The 25,561-nt window shown below is 54.3% G+C and overlaps 1 long non-coding RNA gene across 1 annotated transcript in view; it reads left to right on the forward strand.

The window, feature by feature from the left end:
• LOC127493042 (uncharacterized) overlaps positions 1 to 21,764 on the forward strand; it is a 37,029-nt gene extending 15,265 nt beyond the window's left edge. Inside the window, exons 2-5 of the long non-coding RNA XR_007922970.2 lie at positions 14,658 to 14,891; positions 15,216 to 15,446; positions 18,140 to 18,688; positions 20,363 to 21,764. This is a non-coding gene — a long non-coding RNA (uncharacterized lncRNA). The remainder of the gene's footprint in view (positions 1 to 14,657; positions 14,892 to 15,215; positions 15,447 to 18,139; positions 18,689 to 20,362) is intronic.
• Positions 21,765 to 25,561: the final 3,797 nt, after the last annotated feature.

The raw sequence follows: 25,561 nt of genomic DNA on the forward strand, positions 1-25,561 counted from the left end.
TCTGCCCTCCCCACCACGGGGGGACACAGCAGCAAGGCCCCACCCAGGAGGGACAGACCCCACCACACAGCGCACCTGCTCCTCACGCATCTCTGACGTCCCAGCGACCCGGCCTCAGACCCTGTGTCACAGCAGCCTGACTGCATGACCCGCACAGACCCAGCCTGGGACGGGGTGGGCCGAGAGAAGAGCGACACGGAAGGGTGCACCGATAGTGTTTGGAATGGGCTCAGCTTGGAATGAGGAGAAAGAACGGGCGTAGGTAGGGAGCATGGGTTGGTGGGCTCATGGGGAGCAGAAATGGACCACCCAAAGCACAACACAAACTCTTGGAGTCTCCCCGGCACTCCCCATCCCTCCCTTGGGGTGCTGAGTTTTACCTTTGAGGTCTGATCCCCATTTGACGCTTGCTCCACGCGCTGCAGCCTCCATTTTCTCTGGTGGGCACCTGCCCATCACCTTGAGCGACCCCCCCCCCCCCCCATTCTCCCAATCGCACTGTTGTCCGCAGACTTAACAAGAAGACAGAACAACGGCTGATGGCTTGTTCGCCAGGCAGAGCTGTTAACATTTGGGTTGCCTTGTACATTTTTTTTTTTTAGCTTCTTGTTAAACATTTTCCCCGGGTTTCCTGAGAGATGCTCGTGAACAATCGCAGGGATTCCTGTTGGCCTTTCTAGTTCCTTCTGCTCTCGGCTCCTCCTGCTATTTACCTAGTGCCGGTGTCAAAGTTGTCTCATTACAGATTTCCTTGCCCCTGCTCTGCGGCTGTCGGAGTTAATTTTGTGTGATAATGTTAACAACAGCTAACATTTGTACAATGCTTTGCAATTTTCAAAGCATGTCACATACATCATATTTTATCTTTGCAGCAATTCTGCTAAGCGGTTGAGGTGCAATTGTCCTTATTTGGCAAACAAGACCTGGGAGGACTCAGCTGACAGACAGAGGGACCCTGCGTGGGGTAGGGGCTGCAGCTGCTTTCTTTGCTTTGTCTACTAAAATGATTTTCTTCTCCATGAAGAAAACACACACTCTTGTGACGACATATTGGGACGATGTTGCAAAGAATCAAGAAGGGAATGTGAATTACTGCCCAGTAATGGAAGGGCTTGTCAGTCCCTTGTGGTATTTCTTTCCAATCCTGTTAGGGTAACATTTTATGTAACTGGAAACTGGGTACCTTTTGATGTCAAATTCCGATTTTTAATTAATTGATTTTATTTGAGAGGCAGTGATAGACAGATATAATGATGGATAGAAATCCCACCTGCTGATTCACTCCCGAAATTCCCACAATGGCCGGTACTAGACTGGCCAAACCAGGAGCTGGAGACTCAATCTCATGTGGGCGACAGGGCTCCAACCACGTGAGCCATCAGTGCTGCCTCCCCGGGGCAGGAGGCTGGAATGGGGAACAGAGGTGCGACTCTAGCCCTTTCCACTCATGAGACTAGAGGATGGGGGTGGGGTCGGGAGAGAATCCTTGTGAGCTCCTGGCTCAGAGCCTGTGGGAGGGGTTAGTGTGTTTCCTGGAAGGGGGGGGGAGGGCAGGGAACTTTGTGTGGGGTTGAGAGGCGGAGCCAGTGGCTCTCCCCTGAGTCAATGATCCGTGTCGTGAGTGGAAAGGGCTAGAGGAGAAGCCAAAAAGCAAGTAAAGGAACTTGGGAGGAACACCACAGCTGGACCGTTCAGAGGGCCAGGGAGGAAGTGGATAATAGAGTCAAGAGCGCCAAACCCGAAAATCTAGGGCAAAAACAGCTCCTGACACACACCACCAGGCAGGCGGGACTGCCTACCAGCTAAGCAGCCCTTCCACCAGAGGGCGCTCTCGCTCTCGCTTCTGCAGCTGGCCACCTGGCCAGTGTCCCAGCCCCACCCTGCCTTCTGGACATCTGACCGAGCTGCCCCTTCCAAGCCCCACTGCTGGGCCTCAGTTTCCCCATGTGAAACACAACCTTGAAGATGGACAGTCATCCTCAAGCCAGCCCCATGCGCCCAGCTGTCAGCACAGCCCTGGGCTGGCTCGGGCCCAGGCGGCCAGCTCCAGGCTCCTTCGGGGCCTGAGCACAGGCAAGCACATGGCCCTTCCCTCTTGGAGCAGGGTCTGGCCTGGAGCTGGCCCCTAGGCACTTCAAGCAGAGCCCAGCAGCCTTCAGATGTCCTCTGGCCACCCTATTAAATTCTGTCAATACAAAAAAACTTATTTACTTGAAAGGCAGAGTTATAGGGAGAGGGAGGGAGAGAGAGAGAGAGAGAGAGAGAGAGAGAGAGAGAGAGAGAAATCTTCCATTTGTTGGTTCACTACCCAAATGGCTGCAATGGCCAAGGCTGGGCCAGGCCAAAGCCAGGAGCTGAGAACTCCATCCAGGTCTTCCACATGGATCTGCCTTAAAGTTCTAGGTCAAGTTCATGTGGCAGCAGCTCTTGGCCCCAGCAACTATGCCCACCATTATCATAATGGTATTTGCCATGTTCCTTGTTGTCATCACCACCACCATTTATGGCGTGCATCCAGAGGGCTCCGCACGCTTGCAATGCTTTCTCTTGTATCATTAGCACTTTCAGCAACTCGGTGGGGCAGATGCTTCTGTTACATCCCCAGCCGCTGGGTGGTCAGCCCACTTCCCCAAGGGCTTGCCCAGCCAGGACCCGGTGGGCCAGGCATTAAACTCAGCAGCCAGAGCTGAGGGCAGGGCGGGAGAGCCGCTGTGTGTGAGAAGCTGGGGTACCCTGGTGCTGGGGAGGCGCTGACAGGCGGCCGTGCCTGACGCGTGATGGAGGCAAAACTGCCCCTGGCTCGTGACTCGCAGCCCCTCCGAATCCTTCCAGACTCAGTGACAACGGCCATCCCAGGAAAACGGCGAGGCGTCTCCAACGCGGTTGACAGGAGCCAGGAGGCTTCTGTGGGCGCGCCGGGCTGGGGAAGGACGTGATGAGCTGGAATCGATCCGTGTCTCTCCCGATTCCTCTCCCTCAGGAAGAGGCAGGGAGTGCCGTCCGGCCGGCTGCTTCTCATCTGTGGACGGCATCGATTTCCACTGCTCTGACGGGGAACGCTTCCCAGGGGGAGGTGCAAATCGCCCTGGTACCTGCAAATCTTGCTGGCTCAGCCCCGGCCTTCTCAGAGCAGAGCAACTAGTGTGGCGATCGCTTCTCTGACAAATGGGCGTCTCTGGGTGTTGGAGTGAAGAACCCAGGGCTATGAGATGGGGCGGTGCGGTCATGTGGGTTTGACCTTGAGAATTTTCATTGGTGATGATCTCCGCTTCCCTCTTTTGTCTCGGGAGGCCACTGCTATCCACATGCTGCCCTAACCCAGCAGGTCCTACCTTTGAGCTTGAGCAGGTTGCTTACCTTCTTCTTCTTCTTTTTTTTTTTAAAGGTTTATTTATTTGAAAGGAAGAGAGACAGAGAGAGAGAGAGAGAGATCTCCCATCCATTGTCACTCCCCAAATGGCCACAATGGCCAGGGCTGGGCCAAGCTGAAGCCAGGAGCCAGGAGCTTCCTCCAGGTCTCCCACATCGGGGCAGGAGGCCCAGCCTCTCTGCCATCAGGAAGGAAAACTGAGAAAGCTCTGCCCTGGAGGGCGGTGGCTCGGGTGTGTTAAGTGCGTTTCCCACTTGTTCTGTTTTCCTGAGGGATTGATGGGGCACTCATGGGCATGACCCTGATAAACCCATTATAAGCTGAAGAGCCTTTGTGATGGGAACACCAATAAAATCTAGCTCCTGGGGCTGGAACAGCAGAGCCTGGCGTGAAGGAAGTGTCTCAGCTCCAACTCTGTGTTGGGGGGGGGGGGGACGGGGTGGGCAGAGCCCAGCGGCAGGTGCCTAGGGCCTGAGGACTCCGCCCTCTTGAGTGGCCTCAGGCCTATTGTAAGGGGGTCCAGTCTGTGGTTTTCTGTGACAGCAGCACAAACCAGCTAAGACACCAGGGTACGTATGGCTAGGTTAGAGTCTGGATCCGGAAGGGTGAGGGCCAGGAAGCTGTGCAGAGAGAGGTAGGAGGCTCATCTCGGTCACGTGGAGCTGGAGTTGGCCTGAGACCTCCAGGGCTCGTGGGACAGAGTGCTGGTGGCTTCTGGCTCTGCAGAGAGGTCCTGGCTGGTAACAGAAATGAGGGAGCCCTGGTCACACACCCGTGGGACTTCAGCCAGAGCTCCCTGCCGCCAGGATGGGGAGAGCCAGGAGAGGTGCTAACAAAGGAAGTGGAGAGCTGGCCCCCGCCCCCTGGGGGGAGTGAGGACCCACAGTCGGGGAGAGGCCGTGGGAAGGCTGGGCGCCGAGGGGGTGCAGAGTAGGGCGCGTTCTCCAGCGTGGGTTAGCCAGGAGCCAGAGAGGGGCCCAGGCTAGGGTTCCTGAGAGGTCCCCGTTGCCCCAGCAACAGCGTCTGGGGGCACTCTGTCCCTGAAACCCTGAAAAGCGTTCCTGGTGGCAAAGGAGTCACCACCAGAGAGAGAGAGATGACAGCGTGGGAGCCTAGGGCGAGGGCTCGGGTGCACAGGCTCTCCTGTAATTACAGCAAACACCTCTTCCAAAGCTCTCTGATGTCCAAGTGGTCCGGGCCATGTGTTAATGCGGTGATGGCTCCAAGAGCCCAGCACTGGGAATTGTTAGTGTCCCCGCAGGTGCTGCTTTGGCTAAACACGCCCACCCCCCCCCACCCCCCCCCCCCCCAGCTCAGGGCAAAGTGTTGTAATTTCTGGAAGTCTCCGGCGCCTGTCCCGAATGTTTGCTTTTAGGTCCCCGCCACAGTTATTTGGTTTCAGTGGAGAATATTTATTGCACAGCCAGGCAGCGTTTCCAGAGTGCTCTTTTGTTTCCCTGATTCCTCACTCACCATCCCAGCACCCACCGTGTGGGGAAGAAAGTGTTCTAGAAGAGCTCAAAGGAAAAGGCTGGGGTGGGGCCAACCTCTCCCTTCCCTCACCAGGAGGTTGACGGAGGCCTAGGGCGTCCAAAAATGCCGTCAGCTGTGCGTGGGCTGAGGCCACAGCACCTCGTGTATACTCTGACCAAGGAGACCAGTCTCAGAAGTTTCCGCATGGTTGGCCCGGTTCTCCCAGTTTTCCTGGATGGAGGAGCGTCCCTCAGGAAGCACTCTGGTGAGGTGCGCAGTGCTGAGAAGCCGTCCCTGTTCCTGGGCTGTTGGCGGGCAGGAGTTAGCGTGGGCCACACCCGGCCCTCGGGGCCCCTGCCTGCCGCCTTCCTCTCTCACAGTGGCCTGGGCCTGGGACCTGCGCTCAGTCAGGAACTGTGCAGAGGCGGTCCTGTCCCGCCCACGGGCGCCTCTCCGCCCCAGCTCTCACTAATGGGCTGTGGGGACAGGCTTTCATTGAAAGACTGCTGTTAGAAATGCAGCCCTGGTGAGGACACACGGCGATGCACAGGGCGGGGACGATTCACGAGCTCCCAGCCACCAAAGCTTAATGAATGCCCCTGTGAAACCGGTTCTTCTTATGGGGCACCCACCATGGGGGGAAAACAGGACCTCGGCAGGGCTGGGAAGAGAGGTAAGCACAGATGTCTAGGATCCTCCTTGACTGAGGCCCAGAGAGCGGCGGTCCTGCTGCCATTGCTTCCTTGGTCGAATCACTACCCTTTCGGTACCTGTGCTTCAGTATTTACTTTGTCTGCAAAGTTTGGCCTTGAACGCAAGGGACTGCTTTCTTTCCTTGTGTCTTTATTCATTGGGATGGCATTATTCCCATCCTTCCATCCATCCATCCATCCATACATCACTCCATACAATCACATCCATACAATCACTCCACCTACCCACAAACCCATCTATCCATACATCACTCCACCCACCAACCCATCCACCCATCCATCCATCTCTCTACCCACCAACACATATATCCATCCATCCATCCATCCATCCATCACTCCACCCACCAACCCATCCACCCATCCATCCATCCATCCATCACTCCACCCACCAGCCCATCATCTGTTTCTCTACTCACCAGTCTATTCACCCATTGCTCCTTCCATCCATTGCTCTATCCATCCATCCATCCTTTGCTCCTGCCATTCGTTTATCTACCCAACAATCCATCCATCCATCCATGCATCCATCCAATCCTCCATTCACTTATCTATTTCTCTACCCACCAACCTATCTATTCATCCATTGCCCCTCTCATCCATCCATCCATCCCTCCACCCAACAACACATCCATCCCTTGCCCTCCCCACCAACCCATCCATCCACCAGTCTTCTCGGCATGCCTTTGTTGTGCCAGGCGCTACTTAGAGGATAAGGTGCGACACAACCTGCCCTTCCACTCCTTACCTCATCCACCACCTCCTCCTTCACTGCGCTCAGCCTCACACCAGTCTTCTTATCCCCCAGGGCCTTTGCACTGATGTTTTCTCTGACTGAGCCCTTCCAGCAGATCCTTGCATGGCTCATTCCTCTATTTTATCCAGCACCCCACTCTCGTTTTATTATCCTCCTCCTCCTGTTTTGGTTTTCTTTGAAAACGTACCACTTAACACTTGGCAGTGTGATATTTTTAGATTTTTTTAAAAAAAGGTTTATTTACTTATTTGAAAGGCAGAGTTGGTGGGGGGATAGGTCTTCCATCCACTGGCTCACCCCCCAGGTGGCCATATCAGCTAGAGCTGGGCCAGTCCTAAGCTAGGAGTAAGGAGCTTCTTCCCACCTCTCATGCCAGTGCAGGGGTCCAAGCACTTGGGCCATTCTCCACTGCTTTCGCAGGCCACAGCAGAGAGCTGGATCGAAAGTGGAGCAGCCAACCGGCGCCCATATGGGAATGTCAGCACAGCAGGTGGTGGCTTTACCTGCTGTGCTACAGCGCCAGCCCCGATATTTTTAGATTTTAAAAATCATCTGTCTCCACCCACAAAATGCAAGCTCCTTGAGGACAGGATTTCCTGTCTTTGGTGCTCTACCCCTAGCACCTTGAAGAGGGTTTGGCACATAGTGGGTGCGCAATAAGTATTTGCTGAATGATAGGATGGTAATGGGCTTAATTTTGCCTTTGAACAATTGATAGTACTTTTGGGGAGACAGAGATGATGTTAAAGATGATGAAAACTGGACATGTGCTTTTCTGACCATGCTCACGCGGTGAGGAGGGGGTCTCAGAAGGCGGGGAGCAGAGGCTGGAGGGCAGCGCTGTGGCTGTCCCATTCGCCTGCACCTGCCACAGTCAGTCACTGTGCCTGCCAGCCCTCCCTCCTCACACGCTCAGGTTTTGGCTGTCTGAGTTTTTCTGGTGCTACAGGAGCTTGCTCGACCTGGGTGCAGAGTGAACCGGAAGGGCTGGAAATGCAGGAGCTTGGGCGGCAGAGGGTAGACACTTGCTGTCCAGCCCTGGGAAGACTGAGCGGCGTGGTCTCTACATGGTGGAAGTGAGTCCAGGTGCTCAGAGCAGCGAGCCCTCGCCAATGCACCAGCCACAGTGCTCCTCCCTTCCCTGTCTCCCTTCTTCACCTCTCAAGTAAACCCCCAGCCAAGGCAATCAGGGTAGGCTAGAGACATCCCAGATACCATGGAAACCGCCTGTAACCCAGAGGCTTTGCTGTGGCCCTGACTCACCAGCAGTCTGAGGGGCTGCCCTGCCCCTGCTGGTGCCATGTCCACCTGCTCAAGCGAGAAGAGGGCGCCTGAACTTCGGTGGTGAGGGAGGCAGCAGAAGATAGGGAAAAAGTCAGGGAGTAGAGTGAGATCCTGGACTCCTCTGGGGCTCTGCCACCAACATGCTGTGTACCCTCGGGCACATTTCTTGCCCTCTCTGGACCTCAGTGCTGTTCCTAGTCCGGTGAGGTGGTTGACCAGGTAATAATCCCTAACCTGCTACCTGCTCTGGGCTCCATAGCAGCTTCACGCTGTGCCTGTCTATGTTTTTCCTCCCTCACCTGCATTCCTGCATGGGTGCCTCTGTTGCAGGCCCCGGGGCTCGGGCCTGGCTCTATTGCCTCCTGGTCAGTCCAGGCGAGGCTTAGCCCAGGCAGCGCTCCTTGGGACCCTGGAGTGAAGAGCTTTCTCTGCGCTCTGTGAATGATGAGAACATCTGTCTGCCTCATCAGGACCGTAACTAAGACAAATGCCTTTGGCTCTGGCAGTGAACGTGACCTGTGCCTGCCCCATCAGGACGGTGCCCAGACGGCCCCGTCCCATTCCTGCTCCACTCCCCGACTGCTCATTTGCAACCCTGCCCTTCTTCTAATGACAGTGTTTATTTTTTCTGGATGTTTCAGCACTTTGACAAATACATTTTTCCATGAAGAGAAACATAATTAACTTAAGTCATTTATATTAATCACGAGGGGGGAAAATCATGCAAAACAGGGGTAATTTTGTACTGAACAAGGCACGTTATCTAATGAATATAGATGATACTGATTTATGTGTTTATCCAAAAAGCATCAGTGGGAAAAAAAAAAAAAGCCAGTACCAAACCCCACCCCAACCCCCTCCAAAAGCTGAATAAAAAAAAAATCTTTCCAGTTCTATTTGATGGTGCTTCCTCGTGTGGTGGCACCCTGCCCACAGATGGGAGTGCAAACCGGCTTTTCAAATGTTTACGGAGTTGGAGCAGCAAGAGGGAGTCTTTCCCAGCGTGGGCGTCCTCTGCGTGAGGCCAGAGAAGCTGCAATTAATTAGGTTGCTGTGGCCCGGTCTGCTCAGGGGTGCTGGCGTGGGCTCCTTCCCACTGGAGCAGAGGGAAGGACCGGGGTCTGGCACTGCAGGGCATGGTTGGCAAGGCTCCAGTCACGATGACTCAGCTTCCCCAGGCTGTGCAGAACGAGAGGCGGACCCCATGATGGAAGACTGGGACAATTGGCCCCGATGAGAAGGGTGGGAGCACATCCCATGGGTAGAGTTCTCCCTGCCCACAAGCAGCGGGCTGTGGCTCACAGACACAGAGGAGAAAGGTGCGGGGGGTGGGAGCAGATGAAGCGGTGTCAGGAAGTCACAGGAGGTTCCAGCCGGAAGTCCACGCAAGGCGTGAAGCCCACCCCCTCATTGTCCCACGGAGGAAATGAGAAGCTGGAGAATGAGAACAGCTGGCATCTGCCAAGCCCTTCTTCTGGGTCAGGAACTGTTCCAAGGGTTCTTCATTTTTTTTTTTTTTTTTAAAGATTAATTTATTCATTTGAAAGTCAGAGTTACACAGAGAGAAGGAGAGGCAGAGAGAGAGAGAGAGGGCTTCCATTCACTGGTTCACTACCCAATTGGCTACAACAGTTAGAGCTGCGCCAATCTGAAGCCAGGAGCCAAGAGGTTCATCTGGGTCTCCTGCGTGGGTGCAGGGGCCCAAGGACTTGGGCCATCTTCTACTGCTTTTCCAGGCCACAGCAGAGAGCTGGATCAGAAGAGGAGCAGCCGGGACATAAACCCTTGCCCATATGGGATGCCAGTGCCACAGGCAGAGGCTTAGCCCACTACGCCACAGCACTGGCCTTAAGGTGGGTGTTCTTGCCAGTCCCCATGGCAAGTGCTTGGCTAAGCCAGCCCCGGGCTGTGGCCTCCCTACATCCCTCACTGGGAGGGGGGAGGGGAAGCAGGTCATCAGTGCGTGTAAAAGACTCCTGGGAAGCTGTGGTGCAAGAGTGGGGAGACATTTTTCCAAAGCTATATTTGAATTTTAACAAGTTATTTAGTATCTGAGAGGTAGAGAGGGTGAGATCACTCCCATCTGGTGGTTCACTTCTTAAATGCTTACAAAGGCTGGGACTGGGTCAGGCTGAAGCCAGAAGCCAGGAACTCAATCTGGGCCTCCTGTGTAGGTGGCGGGGACCCAAGGATTTGAGCCGTCACCTGCTGCCTCCCAGGAAAGATGGCGGGAAGCTGGAGTCAAGAGCCAGAGCCAGGCATTGAACTCTGGCACTTGGATGTAGGATACATGTGCCTTAACCACCAGGCTACATCCCTATACCCCGGAAGGTTCTTGAACAGTGTCTCTTTTATTGCTGTTTTCTGTGGTCTGTGACCTCTGTGGTCACCAGACATACACCTCCCTACAAAGTCTCTGGGGTCTGTGAGCTTGCCTCAGGGATGGAGGTGACGGTTGGCTGAGCTATGGCGTGGGCTGGAGGGAGGGTGCTGGAATCTGGATTGGAATCGCTGTGTGGAGCTTGTCCTGGGGGAACTCCAGACCGGAGAACAGAGCAAGGCCAGCCCTGGCCCTAGTCTGTTGTCCTACAGGACTGTGCAGCGGCAGATGGAGAACCCGAGACAGGAACAGCCGATCCCTGCCCACGCAGCAGGGGAGCTGGGGAGCGCCTCTGAGTGCTGCTCCTTTGTTTTCTCTTCCTGGGGCTGGTCCTGGGTTACTCACGGACCCCTGCCCATCCCCGACTTCCCAATAATAGTTGTGAGGGTGCAGCCGGTCTAGATTCAGATCCTGCTCTTGTCACTCACTGTGTGATGGTGGAGGAGGCCTGGCACCTCTCTGACCTGTTTCCTGTATCTGCCCCCCACCAGTGGATGGTTAAGGATTAAAGGGGTACGCGTGTTCTAAGCTTTTCAGATGCTGCAGCCTACCTGTCAACTACTGATGTTGGTGGTGGGAGTAGAAATAGCCCACATCCCCTGGCACCCCTAAGAGCAGCGCGCCAGTCCTCAGTGCACCTGTCTAGGGCAGTGGGGAGGGCTGGGGGAGAGCAGGGCGGAGCCTGGAGTCTCCACGGTCCCTGACCCACTGCAATTTGTCTCTGGCCTGGACCGTGGCTGCCTGCGGAGGCAGGGCCACTGCCGGGGCCAGGGCCCCATCCATCTTCCATGGCTGGGACGGTGGCGCCCCAGAGCACATCTGTCACTGTCTCTGGTGGCACGGATGACTGGCGTGTCTTCTTTGACAAATGTCTGTGCCGGCGAGCTCTGTGCGGCCGTGGGTACTTAACCAATGCCGGGAACTGGCAAACGTGGATGGGCTGCACGTGCCAGAGGCCACACGTGACCACCAAGGCCCTCCAGGGAGGCATGGAGCGTGGCTGTGGGCTGAGAAGACCTGGGCTGTGTCCCTCAGGCTTCCTGAAGCTCTGGACAAACCGATTCTGTACCTGCCCCAGGGTTTCCTTGCCCACGTATTGGGGCTAAAGGCCCATGCTCTGTCCTCAGTGTTCCTGCAGGAACGGCTCATCCTTTTGAGCGCACTATTAGCCGGATAACTGCCAGCCCTCGTCAGACGCCTGCCAGGGCGCAGGTGTTCTGGGTGCACTTGCACTTGCCGTGACAGGCCCATTTCACAGTCGCACACAGTGAGGTTCAGAAAAGCAACTGCTCTGCTCTGGAGCCCTCCGACCGGCTCCTCCAGCTGTTCATTTTACAGAAGCTCTGGGGCTTGGGTCTGTGCTTAACGCCTTGGCCTGGACATTTCCTCCTTCCTTCCTTCTGGTTTACTTATTTATTTGCAAGACAAAGTGACAGAGAGGGGGAGAGACAGAGACAGACAGAGCGAGCTTTTCCATCTGCTGGTTAATTCTCCAAATGCCTGCAAGAGCCAGGACTGGGCCAGGCTGAAATCAGGAACCAGGAACTCCAACCTGGTTCTCCCACACAGCTAGCCGGGACCCGTGTGCTTGGGCCATCTTCTGCGGCCTTCCAGGTGCCGTAGCAGGATGCTGCATTGGAAGCTTGAGTAGCCGGGACTTGAACGGGCGCTCCTGCATGGGATGTGGGCTTCCCAAGAGGCTTAACCGTTGCGGCCCAATGCCTGCCTCTCCTTTATTTTTCTCTCTCTCTCACTCTCTTTATTTTTTTTAATGATTTATTTATTTGATTATTTGAGAGATGGAGTTACAGAGAGAGGAAGAGACAAAGATCTTCTCTCTGCTGATTCACTCCCCAAATGGCCGCAACAGTAGGAGCTGGGCCAATCCGAACCCAGGAGCCAGGAGCTTCTTCCGGGTCTCCCACGTGGGTGCAGGGGCCCAAGGGCTTGGGCCATCTTCTACTGCTTTCCCAGGCCATAGCAGAGAGCTGGATGGGAAGTGGAGCAGCTGGGACTTGAGACAGCATGTGGGATGCCGGCGCCGCAGGACGAGGCTTTACCCGCTATGCCACAGCACCGGCCCCTCCTTTGCTTTTCTTTAAAGGAGGTTTTTGTTGGTGCGCCGGATAAGTTTGTTATACATGGGAAGAACAGTTTTTTTCATCTTCAGTTGTCTCTGATGCAGCTTATATTAAATAATTGTTCTGCTAACTGAATATCCCTCTGTGATTCCAAAAGAAGTTACAGCTGTTTTGTTGACATTCTGAATGCTTCTAAGTAAACACTTTTTTTTCAAGCTTAAAAACTCATTATTGCCATTAATTTCATTTTATTTCAACTACATCTATTTAAAAGTATTCAATAGTCAGCAGCCACTCCGAGGGCCGGAATGAGCTTGTCTTTCAGTGTTTTAGGAAATATGCCAGGTTTTCTGGCTGCTTTACTGGGGGGGTTGTTAAGAAACCGAAATGATTGCAAATACGTTTTACTGTTTATAACACTTGCTGCATTTTTTATTGTTTTCTTTTAGGATCTCATCCTGCCTCCATAGCATTTGGTGCTCATTCTTTTGTTTCAAATTCCACAAAGGCAAATTGGGTTGGGTCTCCAGTACACTTATAATGTGGTTTACTTACATAAACAACGTTGCGACGTTTCCCAAAAACCCTTTTTATCTGACTGTAATTCCTATTTTGGGGAAGTAACTCCTGTGGTAAGTTAGAGGCAGTGTTAAGTACTCAAGAATTTAATAACTCTAGCATAAGCTTTCCACAATTCGACATCTTATTCAGAATGTCAATAGATCTTGACTTTAATGCAACTTGTCCCATGTCAGCTAGCGAGTGGCAGAGCCGTGTTTGGACACCGGCAGTGCACGTACTAGGTCAGAGTCTGACCGAATTATCTAGAAAGCACCAGAGAGTTCATGCTTTGTGGTTTGCAAGCCAGGTGGTCTCTGCTGCCTCCACTCGGCTGTGATGTCAGATAATGCACACATGGGTGTGGTCATGTCCCAGCGTCACTTTCTTTACAAAACCAGGGACCCCGGTGTGGGGCTGTCAGGCCATGGTGTGCTGAGCCCTGCTCTGGGCTTCTGAGTCAAAGGCACTGACCATGGCGAGGGCTGCTCCTGTTTCAGAGAGGCACTGCCTGCCTGGCTCCGACCATGGACTTGGGAGGCACCTGCCTATTTTCCAGCCCCCAGCTGGGCTCACCACTTGTGTGTCCCCAGGCAAGTGACTTCTTAGCTTGATGCCTTGACTGAATTAATAGTGCCATGCCTCAATTTCCCCATCTGTGTCGCTCCCCCTCTTCGTGGAGGAACAACACAGGACCCTGCGCTGTTCTTCTGTCTGCTCGGCCCTCCCCGGGTTTGCTGCTGGTTCTTCCCGGGTTGGCTACCGTCCCTTCCACCTCCGTGGAAGGGCGGTTCCCCCTGCCACTTTTCCCCACTTCCGCGGGGGAGCGGCACACCGCCGGCCGGCTCTCTCGGGGGCTGCACAGGTGTTCCTTCAGATAGATGTTCCTGGTGCATGTTGTCTCTCTCCTCCTTTATAGTCCTCTTCCACCAATCCCAACTCTGCTACCCACACGCCGAGTACGCTGCTCTACTCCAATCAGGAGCAGGTCCTGCTGCTTATTGGTTGAACTGGAGGCAGCTGTGTAGAAGCTGCTTCTCCCTTCTCAGCGCCATATTGTGGGAGAGCAGATGCATAGAATAAGTCTTAATTCCAGTAACTTAGTCTAGTCCGAGTTGCTCCCCACAATCTGTAAAATGGGAATAACAGACAGGGTGGTTGTGATATTACATGAGTGGCCACGCGAGGAGCTTAGGGCACTGCCTAGCACATCATGAATGCGTGTTCACGTTGCCCAGGACCACCTGCTGACAGCAACACCTGAGAGTCCCTGGCACAGTTTGAGGGAAGGCTGACTGGCAGCTCCTGCCTCGGTGCTCCAGGACCCAGTTTGCGTCTCTCCTCCAGCCACCAAAGTCAATCCCTGTGAGTTCGGCAGCTCAGTGGCTGTGCTGGCTCCCTAGCACTGCCAACATGGAGCAACCTTAGGGACAAGTGTGCTTGTTATGGTGAGCAGGGCACGGAGGTCCAGAGAGGCCAACAGCCTGTGCAAGGTCACAGAGCCCTCGGGCGCAGCCCCTCCCTGGTCAGCGTCTTCCCCAAGGCCAGAGGCCTTCTCAGTCCCGACTTGGTCAAGTGCAAAGGTGAGGTCACACAAGAGGGCCTGGAGGCCACAGGCAGGAGGGACAGACATTGGCGCTCGGCCACATCCTCCCCAGCTGGGCCCCTGTCTCCTCACTGGTCGCTATGAAGCTGGCTTCTTGAATCTCCCTTGGGGGCCGGGGTGAGGGTGTGACCGCGGGCAACACATCCTGGGTAAAGCTGGGAGCGGATGTTATGCAGGTACATAAGTAAGCAAAGCACCCTGAGCTCTCCAGGAGTGGCATCTCCTGCTGTGTGTTGAGGCAGGAGAAGGAAGAGTCGGAGTCAGAGACGCGTACTGTGGCCTGAGCAGCTCCCCCTGAGATGAGCCCCACACCATGGACACCAGACGGCTCTCCGGGACCATGGCAGGACATGGCAACTGCTGGATTTTATGAAACCATAGCAAGCAATGAGCAGCCCCTTCTCCCAGCCAACCAGAGTGACTCCTGTGTCTTTGCAGGCACAGAGTTAGCCCTGCTTCATCCCTCTTGCCTCCAAGATGAAAAGGACTAAGGTAGCCCGACCTGGAAAACAGCCCCTGCTTCCTGCCGGCACCGACCTGGACCAGCCTTTGCTGCCCGAGGCCTCCCCAGCGGCACCCAGCAGGCCCGCCTGCACCCCTCACACTGCCCACTGTGTGCCAGGTGCACGCTCTCCCTGAGCAGCACGGTCAGGAGCCCGTGGTGGTTTGACGGTGAGTGTGTTCCTGGTGACCCTTGGACACTGGGCTGTCTCCCAGATTTATCAGGACTGAAGCCCGGAGAAGTGGGGTGGGGGGCGGGGCGGGAGAGCCATGCGATGGAGTAGTAGGGTGGAGAATCATAAAGAACTCATCTCTCAGGTCCTCCAGAGAATCGGACGCCTCAAATTTATTAAGCTCTTATGAGTTGGATCCTGCCACGAGCATTATTTCATTCTATCCTCTTAATAACCTTGGTGGAACATTAACATTTTCATTTTGTAGGAAAAAAAAAAAACAGGCTCAGCAAGCTTGAGGCACTTGTCTGCCTTTCTCCAGGCGGTGGCGGTGCCAGGACGATTCGGACGCCCACTCCAGTGTTGATGCTTTGATGCCAGGTGGATCTTCTGTCTATGCCGGGGGAAGACCCTTGCACCATTGGGCTCCCACTGTTGACAGCCCTGACAACTTCAAGATGATGGTCTTCTGTAGAACACGGCATCACAAGACCAATGAGAAGGCTCTGATGGCCACAGTCTCTTCATGGTCACGGCAGTCACAGCTCCCAAGGTGAGGCTTCCAACCCATGTGACCAGATTTGCTGTGGGCCCTGCGCTAGGAGGTGGTGGGTACAGGGGCCCTGCTGTCCTGTCTCCACTAAGTCTCATCTTTCTTCCAGCATTCCTGTTTCTCTTTTTTAAAAAAATATTTTATTTATGTATTTGAAAGTCAGAGTTACGGAGAGGGAGAGGCAGAGAGAGAGAGAGAGGAGAGAGAGGAGAGAGAGGTCTTCCATTCACTAGTTCACTCCACACAGCGGCTCACTAGGCTAATCCTCCTCCTGCGGCACTGGCACCCTGGATTCTAGTCTCGGTCGGGGCGCTGGATTCTGTCCCGGTTGCTCCTCTTCCAGTCCAGCTCTCTGCTGTGGCCCGGGAGTGCAGTGGAGGATGGCCCAAGTGCTTGGGCCCTGCACCCCATGGGAGACCGGGAGAAGCACCTGGCTCCTGGCTTCGGATCGGCACAGCACGCTGGCCGTAGCGGCCATTTGGGGGTTGAACCAACAGAAGGAAGACCTTTCTCTCTGTCTCTCTCTCACTGTATAACTCTGCCTGAAAAAAAAAAAAAGGCAGAAGGAGAGGAAGGGAGAGAGCGAGAAAGGGAAAAGTAGAGAGAGGGTGAGAGAGCGAGAGTGAGCTATCTCCTGTCCTCTGGTTCACTCCCCAAATGGCCGCAATGACCTGCTGCTGGGCCAAGGTGAAGCCAGGAGCCTGGAACTCCATCTGGGTCTCCCACACATGTGGCAGGGACCCAAGAACTTAGCCCATCTTCTGCCGCCTTCGCAGGTGCATTGACAGGGACTCAACCAGACATAGAGCAGCCAGGACCAGAACGGCGCTCAAAGGAGATGCCAGAGTCGCCAATGACAGCTTAACCTGCTGTCCACTGGGCTGACATTTAATTGCCATTGTAGCAGTGTTGCTTGGTTGGGCCTTTGGGAAGTGGTTAGGCACTAAATACTCTGCCCTCACCTGTAGACTAAGGCTGTTGCAGCCAGAGAGGGCCAGTTGTCCTGGGAGAGGCTTTATCACTCAGCACCCCTCTCCTGTGTGCTGTCTTGTCTTGGAGGTCCCTGCCGTGCTCTGACACAGTCAGGAGGCCCTCACCTTGACCTTGGACATCCCAGGCTCCCGCACTGGGGGAAAATAAATTTCTTTAGAAGTGACCTTGCCTGTGGCATTCTGTTCTCGCAGCAGGAAGCAGGCTGAGACACGCCCCAGGTCTGACCGCCCATCCCCTCAACAGACAGAAAGGATGGATGCCGTGAGCCATGATGCTTTGCTGTATCTCACCAGGCTGGATCCTGGAAGAATGGGAAGATGCTTCCCTAACCACACAGCCCTCTGGAGTCCCTGACCTAGTGTGGTTTTCAGGCTCAGTAACCCAGACTGTGATGGTTTTGTCTGGCTTTGGGAGTCAGCCCAGCCTTGTGGATTCAGGTGTGAGGTTTCCCTGGAAGCATGACCTCATCTCGTTGTTGATCAGCCTCGGGTGGAACACCCCCTGACCTTGGGGGGCGGGGGGAGAAGGGAGTCTAATGATTTGGATGCAGGAGTGCTCGGCTGCCACGAGAGGTGAGCATGGCCTGGGAGGCAGAGAGTAGCACGTGTCACCTCTCTGTGTTGGCGGTTCCTGTGACAATGAGACTGATGTCTTGTGTCACCTGCTGGAGCTGTTCTCCAGGATGCACCTGCCTGCCCCGGGGGCTTCCCGCCATCTGTCTGGAACGCCCGCCCCTCCCAAGACAGGTGTGACCGTGCCCTATTGCTTCAGGTGTCACCTCTGGGCAACACTTTCTCTGTCTGCTCTAAAATTCTAACTTCCTAACAGGGGCTGTAGTTTTTCGACTTAGCGACTACCCCCATCATAATAGAAATGATCCTGTGTATCGTTTGTCTCTGTCGTTAAGCGCAGGGCATCTTTCTCTCGGTCATGGCTACAATCCTTATGTTTATGATGGGGTGTGAAGCAACGGGTGCTTACCACATGCGAGTATCTGTTGGATGAATGAGTGCGTTTCTTCTGCCTGTGTTTCTCGGAAGGTTTTTATTTCATCCAACATTTTCATCATGTATTGGCATGCTCACCTTTCTCCCCCTTGAGTGTGTTGATGGGCCGAATTACATTAATCAATTTCCTGTTATAGATCTGTGTATCGCTGGGATAAATAGCACTTGATCATAATGACATTGTGCCAGATTTCATTTGCCAGTGCTGTATTTGGAATTTTTACATTTACACTCCCAAGAACAATTGGTTTCCAATTGCCTTTCTTTGAGTGGTGTGCATTGGGCTTTGGTACCAACGCAGTGCGGTTTCAGAAAGTGAACTGCAGTGTTTTATCTTCTTCTATGATCTGGAAGAGTTTAATTAACATTGGAATTATTTGTTCTTTAAAGGTTACATAGAACTCAGCTGTGAAACCATCTGTTCCCGGTGCCTTTTTTATAATGGTAGCTCTTTAATCACCTTTCTAGTCTGGCTTGCTGTAATGGCCCATCTCATCGTCTGTTTCTCCTTGGGTCAATTTAGGTAATTTATTTGTTGCAAGGCAAATATCCATTTCTTCTAGAGTTTCCATTTTGTGGCACAGAGCAGAATCCCCTTGTGATCTTTTAATCTCTCGTACATCTGTGGTTATGTCTCATTTCCCAGCCCCAATTCTGCTTGATTTTTGTTCTCTCTCTCTTCCCTTTAATCAGGCTCCTGACACGTGGGCTCGATCGCGGCACTTTTGAGAAACAGAGGCCTGTGCCCACACCTGGAACCCACTGGTTCATGGAGAGCGAGAGGAGGCGGTGGGAGCCTGGCTTGAAGCAGCTCGGGAGGGCGGTAGGAGCAGGAGCAACTGGCCTGGGAAGGTGGATGGTGTCGACGGCTCGGCTTTGACTCCTGGGTTTGCCACTTACTGCTCCTGTGACCTTGGCAAAACACTTTGCTTCCTGGCCCTTCCGTCCTGTTACTTTTGGAAGGAGGATGCGTGCCTCACCAGGTGGAGAGATGGGAGCACTCCACATGTATGAAAGGCCTTGGTGCAGTACCTGGCAGAGAGCTGGTGCACGATAAATACCAGAGGCCATTCCAGAGGGAACCTGCTGGAGGGAAGCGGAAGCCACAGGGATTCCTGCAGAGCTATTTGGGAGGAGACCCTGAGCCCTAAGGGAATGTGACCCCCAGCTGGTTGGATCTGATGTACATACCTTGCGGTGACGTACGTATCCTCCCACTAAATCCTCCCCAGGACTCCCGAGGTAGGTTTTAGATGGAACCTATGATATTGCCAATAATCAATAATTTAAAACTTATTTTTACTATTTTAATTGGATGTATCTGTGTGATAATTGGATGTATGTCTACAATAGGTTGTGCTCAAATTGGCACAATTAGCATTTCTATTTCCTTTGGCGTTTTCCCACAGCTTTTAACCTGCAGAAAGGCACTGTCAGCCAGCGCCGCGGCTCACTAGGCTAATCCTCTGCCTTGCAGCGCTGGCACACCGGGTTCTAGTCCCGGTCAGGGCACCGGATTCTGTCCCGGTTGTCCCCCTTCCAGGCCAGCTCTCTGCTGTGGCCCGGGAGTGCAGTGGAGGATGGCCCAAGTGCTTGGGCCCTGCACCCCATGGGAGACCAGGAGAAGCACCTGGCTCCTGCCATCGGATCAGCACGGTGCGCCGGCCGCAGCACGCCAGCCGCGGTGGCCATTGGAGGGTGAACCAACGGCAAAGGAAGACCTTTCTCTCTGTCTCTCTCTCTCACTGTCCACTCTGCCTGTCCAAAAAAAAAAAAAAAAAAAAAAAAGAGAGAGAGAAAGGCACTGTCAAGTGTCCACCGGAATATTCCCATCTCAGTTTTCAGGTAGTAGATTCTGAGGTCACAGGGTCTGCTGATGGAGAGTACATTGGTCAAGCCAGGGCTATATAATTCCAAAGCCTATGTGAGACCTCCCAGCGTGGTCAGAAACACAAAAACCCACAGAAGCCATTGCGAAGATTATGTTGCAAATGCAACTTGAGTGAGGTGGTTGACTGATGGTTGAGTAGCAGCAGCTGTCTGAGTGTAGACAGGGAGGCTAAACGGGGCGGGGGCAGGGGGAGGGAGGAGCAGGGTTCTGCTAGATAGAGAGTTCTAGATCTGATCCAGTGCTACCAGTGCCCAGTGTTCTTATCTGTGAGTGGTAGGCACTGGCATTTGAATGTTGTATTCATGGAACTATTTCTGCAAGTATCTGACCGCGGGCAGGGATTTATCTGCAGGAGCTGGGAGCTCTTGGAAGATGGTGGACTTCCCATGTTTCTCCCTCTGTGTGTTGTATCGCATGCAAAAGGTTCTCGACAAACAGGCGGCTGTAAAAGTTTTAGCTTGTTACATATGGAGATGCTCATCCAGCCAGAGCAGAGGGAATGGGGCACTACTTACCTGGTCTCGTTATGGGCAGGAGAAAATGAACTCTCGCAGTCATGAAGGGTGGATCCATCTGGGAGTCTGTGCTCGGATTTGTTGATGAGAAAGTCTGGGCTTTCATGAGACTACACAAGTGTCTGTTACACACACGTGTGACAGCTGAGAAGGATAGAGAGGGCTGTGATTTCCACCTCCAGATCTCCCACACTACGGACCCAGAGCTGTTCCCTAGCCAGAGGGCCAGGGTGTTTGCCATGGTCTGATCTGAACCTCTGTGTCAGCACACCCCTTTCCTACTCCAGAAGCTCCTTCCCGAGCCCTGGACCCTGTTCACGCACTAACTCAAACACCCACTAAGGCCCAGGGAATGGGGGTTCTCTGCAGATCTCCAGGGGAGGGGGCCTCTCTCCTGCTCACTGCAGAATTCTGGTTCAGGTTGAGGGTCTGATGGCAGAGCAGCCAAGAGTGCCTTCTGTGTGCTGGATCTAGGAGACTCGGCCTTAACCGTTCCCTCTCTGCTTTCAGGGATGCTGGCTCCCAGATGGCTCTCGGGGTCCAGACCCGAAGTGGACTCCCCACTTACGGAGCACAGGCAGTTCTGGTGAAACCCAAGGTGACCGACGCTATGTTCTGCCCATCCCCCATGGCCCGCTGGTGTCGGTGTGGGTGGACAGCTTCCTGCCACAGCACCTGCTGCTTTGCTAGGGGGTTTTCCTGGCCACAGGAAAGTGGCCGGCTCAGGTATGGGAGAGACTGGAAGTTCCAGGAATTTGGGAATGGTCTGTGGGAAGAGCTCTCAACCAAGGATGGATGAGAGCCACTGGCTGGAGCTCCAGACTCCTCACCCACTGCTGGGACACCCTGCACTGCCTCTTAGAGGCCCCCAGTGGACTGAGCGGTAAGCAGAACATCAATACACTTATTTCCTGATGCTCTTCACCCCACTTACCCCACTGTGGGTGCTGCTCCCTGGACTCACTTCCCAAACTGTTTATAACCAAATCCTTGTCTCAGGGTCTGCTTCTGGGAGACAGAGCTACAGCGTCCCTCAGACGTCCTTCTTCTCAACCCTGCGGCCTGCGCACACTTGACCATAGATTGAGCATAGCTTTGAGAGTACCAGGAGGTGGCTTCCTTTCTCTTGGCTGGCCTGTTCTCTGTAGCGCAGGCCTCTGGGGTTTGTGGCTCTAGAGAAAATTAGTCTACCAAGCTTATTCTGCTGCCTGAGCAAGGCTTAAGCAAACTCATTTCACTGGCTGCTCAGCAGGTTCCCTGATGAACTCCTGGAGATCTCCAAGGATGGATGAGTTTGGAGAAGACTTGACCTTCCCTGTGTCTGGACAGAGTGGGCTCGGTCGAATGCCAGTGCTCCATGGTGCTGACTTCGCAGTCCCCAGGACAATGCTGTTCCAAAGACTGCATGGAATTTGTCATCATCTTAAGATCAACTTTTGTCGCTCCCCCTCTTCGTGGAGGAACGACACAGGACCCTGCGCTGTTCTTCTGTCTGCTCGGCCCTCCCCGGGTTTGCTGCTGGTTCTTCCCGGGTTGGCTACCGTCCCTTCCACCTCTGTGGAAGGGCGGTTCCCCCTAGCCACTTTCCCCACTTCCGCGGGGGAGCGGCACACCGCCGGCCGGCTCTCTCGGGGGCTGCACAGGTGTTCCTTCAGATAGATGTTCCTGGTGCATGTTGTCTCTCTCCTCCTTTATAGTCCTCTTCCACCAATCCCAACTCTGCTACCCACACGCCGAGTACGCTGCTCTCCTCCAATCAGGAGTAGGTCCTACAGTTTATTGGTTGAACTGGAGGCAGCTGTGTAGAAGCTGTTTCTCCCTTCTCAGCGCCATATTGTGGGAGAGCAGATGCATAGAATAAGTCTTAATTCCAGTAACTTAGTCTAGTCCGAGTTGCTCCCAGTTGCTCCCCACAAACTTTACATGGTGGTTTTTTGGCACAGCATCTGCCACGTGGGAGCACTTACATCCCGTATCACAGTGCTGTTTCGAGTCCTGGCTACGCTGCTTCTGATCTAGCTTCCTGCTACTATGCCTGGGAGGCAGCAAATGATGGATCAGGTGCTTGGGTCCCTGCCACCTGTGTGGGGTCCCTGCCACCTGTGTGGGGGACCTGCATGGGATGCAGTTCCAGCCTCCTGGCCTAGCCTCTAGTCAGTCTCTCTCTATCTCTCCCCTTCTCCGTCACTATGCCTTCCAAATAACTAAATAAATCTTCCAAAAAAAGGATGAACTTCTTAACCTACCAGAACTCATGGAACCAACTGCCCTGGACCTTCTGTCGCCCTTCAGTGGGATTTAGGGTGGTCCATGACTCCTCAGGTCAAGGCCTGACTCTGCCCCTGTGACCTGGTTTCTGGTTTCCCAACTCCTACTTCCACTGCCTCGTCTCTACTTTCACCCAGATGTCTACAGCATCTCAAACAATATGCTCAGGCTGAAATGCACGCTCCTGTGGTCTCCCATCTGCTGGTTCACTCTTCAAATGCCCAGGAGCAGGGAACTCAGCCCAGGCCTCCCGTGTGGGTGCAGGGACCCAACTCCTTGAGTGGTCACCTGCTGCATCAGCAGGAAGCCAGAGACAGGAGCAGAGCTGGGGGACTGGAACCCGAGCGCTTTGATACGGAATGCATCTTCAGCGCTGTGCCAGCTGTCCACCCCTCAATTGCCCGTGACCTTTTTAAAGGAGCCTTGCACCTTCTCCTTTGCATGGAACATTCTCCCCCTAAGAGGCTCCTTGATCTTCTTCAGTCCTCACCCAGCTGTCCTCTACCCAGGTGCTCTCTCTCTCCCCCTTCTCTAGTTTATTCCCCCCTACCCCAGCTCCTCTTTTTACCCCATGTTCCTTTACTGCACTTGGTCGTCTTGGTGATTGTGAACTAAAATGTAAGCTCCCGGAGGGCAGGCATCACTCTTGCCCGCTGTTCTGTCCCTGCCATTGGAACAAGGCGTGGCAAGGGGAGGAGCATGGTAGGGCTTTGTGGGAGCGGTGAATGGATAAATACGAGAGAAGCAAACAGGGACCCTCATTAACCCTTCTTCTCTGGGCCTCAGGCTCAGGGAGTGAGCTGCCCAAGGTGGTTTCTCGGCCCCTGCTCTGGCTCCCACTCTCTGGCTGCACTTAGAGACGCGCTCTAAGAAGTGAGCGTCAGTGCAGGACTCACTCCCCAGTGTGCGTCAGCTGCATTAGGAGAGAGCTCGAAGCTTTCTGAGCCGGGGCTTGGCTCAGTGGGGGGCAGAAAGTGGGCTGGGCCCTAGGCATATTTACATGTCAGCGTGCATGGAAGAAGTGTGGATTCCCGGATGTACTTCTGGGGGCACCTGTAGTCTGTGCTTATTGGCTTCTTTGCCTAACTTGCTCTACTTTTATGTGCTTGTGACGGTTTTCTCTGTGCTCTGGACTCTGTGTGTGTGTGTGTGTGTGTGTTTGTGTGTGTCAAGTGCCCAATAGCCCAATGACTAAGGACTCAGCAATACGAGCCAGTGTAACAATGGCAACCAGAATGCAAAGCTGCAATTACCCTGCCTGCTCCCAGATCCATTCCGACCACTCCTCTGCCGGCTGGGGGTCTGCATGCCCACCTGCCGTCCCAGGCAGCCACCCCTGCAGCCCTGCCCTCCCATGTGTGCTGCTCCCCCTTGCCCCACCCCTGCAGACACCTTCCCAGCTGCTGCCCGCGGGTCTGAGTGGAGGCTGCTCCCACCAGTCGAGGGGCATGGCTCTTCCAGGGCAGCACCGGGGGCCGAGTGGCTGTTGTGGGTCAGGCTGCGTCCCCAGTCAGGGCCAGCGTGGGAATGGGGTGGGAGTGGCTGGTGCTCCCCTCGCTCTGGCTGGGTTGGGCTCCATGCTCTGTTGCTGAGCTGGGTGGCCGCAAAATCCTCACTGCCCTCCCACCCCTAATTCTTCCACAGGGCCGCCGGAGAGACATTTCCGAAGAGTAAATTCCATCATGTCACTGTTCTGATGAAAGCCCTGCCACTGTCTCGCGCGGCTCTGCGAGAGTCTGATTTCTGCCCTCCCTGGCTTGGCACAGAGGGGCTTTCGTGAGCCGGCCTTGCCTCCCCCCACCCCCAACACTGGGGCAGCGTCACGCCTCCCCTCCCCCTGCATCCCCAAGGCCCTGTTAGCTTCACACAGCACCATGCACACGATGCTGTTCTGGGCTCCTCCCCCGTCAACTCTGAGCCCCTCAAAGGCCAGGGCCATGCTAAATTCTGCTGGGATCTTTGAGGCTTGACACAGGACCTGGTCCACGCTAGGGTCATGTCTGTGTGTGTGTACATACATGTATGTACAGCTCTCGTGTTGAGCACTGCACAACACAGCCTGGGACTATGCATGGTGCCCCTGGACCGTGTGTGTGTGTGTGTGTGTGTGTCTGTGTGTGGCGGTGCTCAGGGGTTAAGCTCATCCTGGGGATGACACTAGCATGTGTGATGCCAGGATCAGTGGTAGTGAGTATGAAACACCCAAAACAGAACACCTAGAACACAGACTGTCCAGCACCTGGGCACATCATAGGTCTTTCCAGTGGCTATAGTAGCACTATTACTGCTGCTATGATTACCTAATGGATGGGTCCTTCCCTCTCTTCTGACCCTTAGGGTGTGGGGGTGTGGCTGCAGCTTCCCCCTGGGGTGGCTGGGAGTCAGGGCATCAGTTTCATATGTCATTTGTCCAGCTGGGTGGTCACATTGGTGTGGATTGCTTTGCGGCATGGATTGCTTTGTGGCATGGAAGGTGCCTCTATCGTCTGCTGTTGACAGGGAAACCAAGGAGGTTCTTCAGTGCCTCCTGCAGGTTTGGCTGCCATGCAACCCATCCACATGGATGTACACTCAGACCAGAGCCGGCTGGTTTCCGCTCAGGGTCTCTAGTGATAAGTCCAGCCCATTCCGGGTTGCCTGAGGGGCTGGACTATGGGGCTCTGTGCCTTCTGACCTAGCAGACTTGCCCCCTGGCACCCAGTGAGAGAAGACCTCAGTGTCCACCCTTTTGGGATGGCCATGAGAACCATGGGTTTCCAAAGTGTCCCCATAAATACACCCCCTTCTTTCCTCATGGTACCCCCTCCCCAGCTTCAGCCTCTAGGGTTTCAGGACCCTGCACCCCTCCAAGCACAGGTTCCCTCTTCTGCTAATTTGCATGACCTTGAAGGGGGTTGGGAATTTTACACCCTGGATGCCGCAGCCTCACCCTCATCCTGGCCCTGCTTCCATCTTGTAACTTCCAGCACCTCTGGCCTGGTTTGTGAATCAAAGTCGACCTCTCACTTGAGATTTCTCAGGTGACAGCTGATTTCTCTGCAGAGAAAAGTGGGAGAGAACGCTGAGCCCAAGAAGGGAGAGAGAGTCTTAGCCTGGGCCACTCTGCCAATAGCGCTTGCCCAGGGTGGCTTGGATGATCACATTTGTTTCTCACAGTTCTGGAGCTGGGAGGTCCAAGATGGAGGCCCTGGCAGATCTGAGCCCCCTTGCTGGTTTACAGGCAGCTGTCTTTTCATCGCATCCTCAGATGGCAGAGAGAAGTGAGAGGTTCACACACGCTCCTTGTCTCTTCCTGGAAAGGCGCCGAGGCTGTCTACGTGGGCCCCATCCTCGTGACCTCCAGGAGGCTCCCCTCCCCCTAATGATGTTGCTGTAGGGGCAGCATTTCAACATCCATCTATGCTTTAAAGAGTTCATGGGAAATGGAATTAAAGAAAAGTT

Source organism: Oryctolagus cuniculus, chromosome 5 (assembly GCF_964237555.1).
Source record: "Oryctolagus cuniculus chromosome 5, mOryCun1.1, whole genome shotgun sequence".
NCBI classification, from domain to species: Eukaryota; Metazoa; Chordata; class Mammalia; order Lagomorpha; family Leporidae; genus Oryctolagus; species Oryctolagus cuniculus.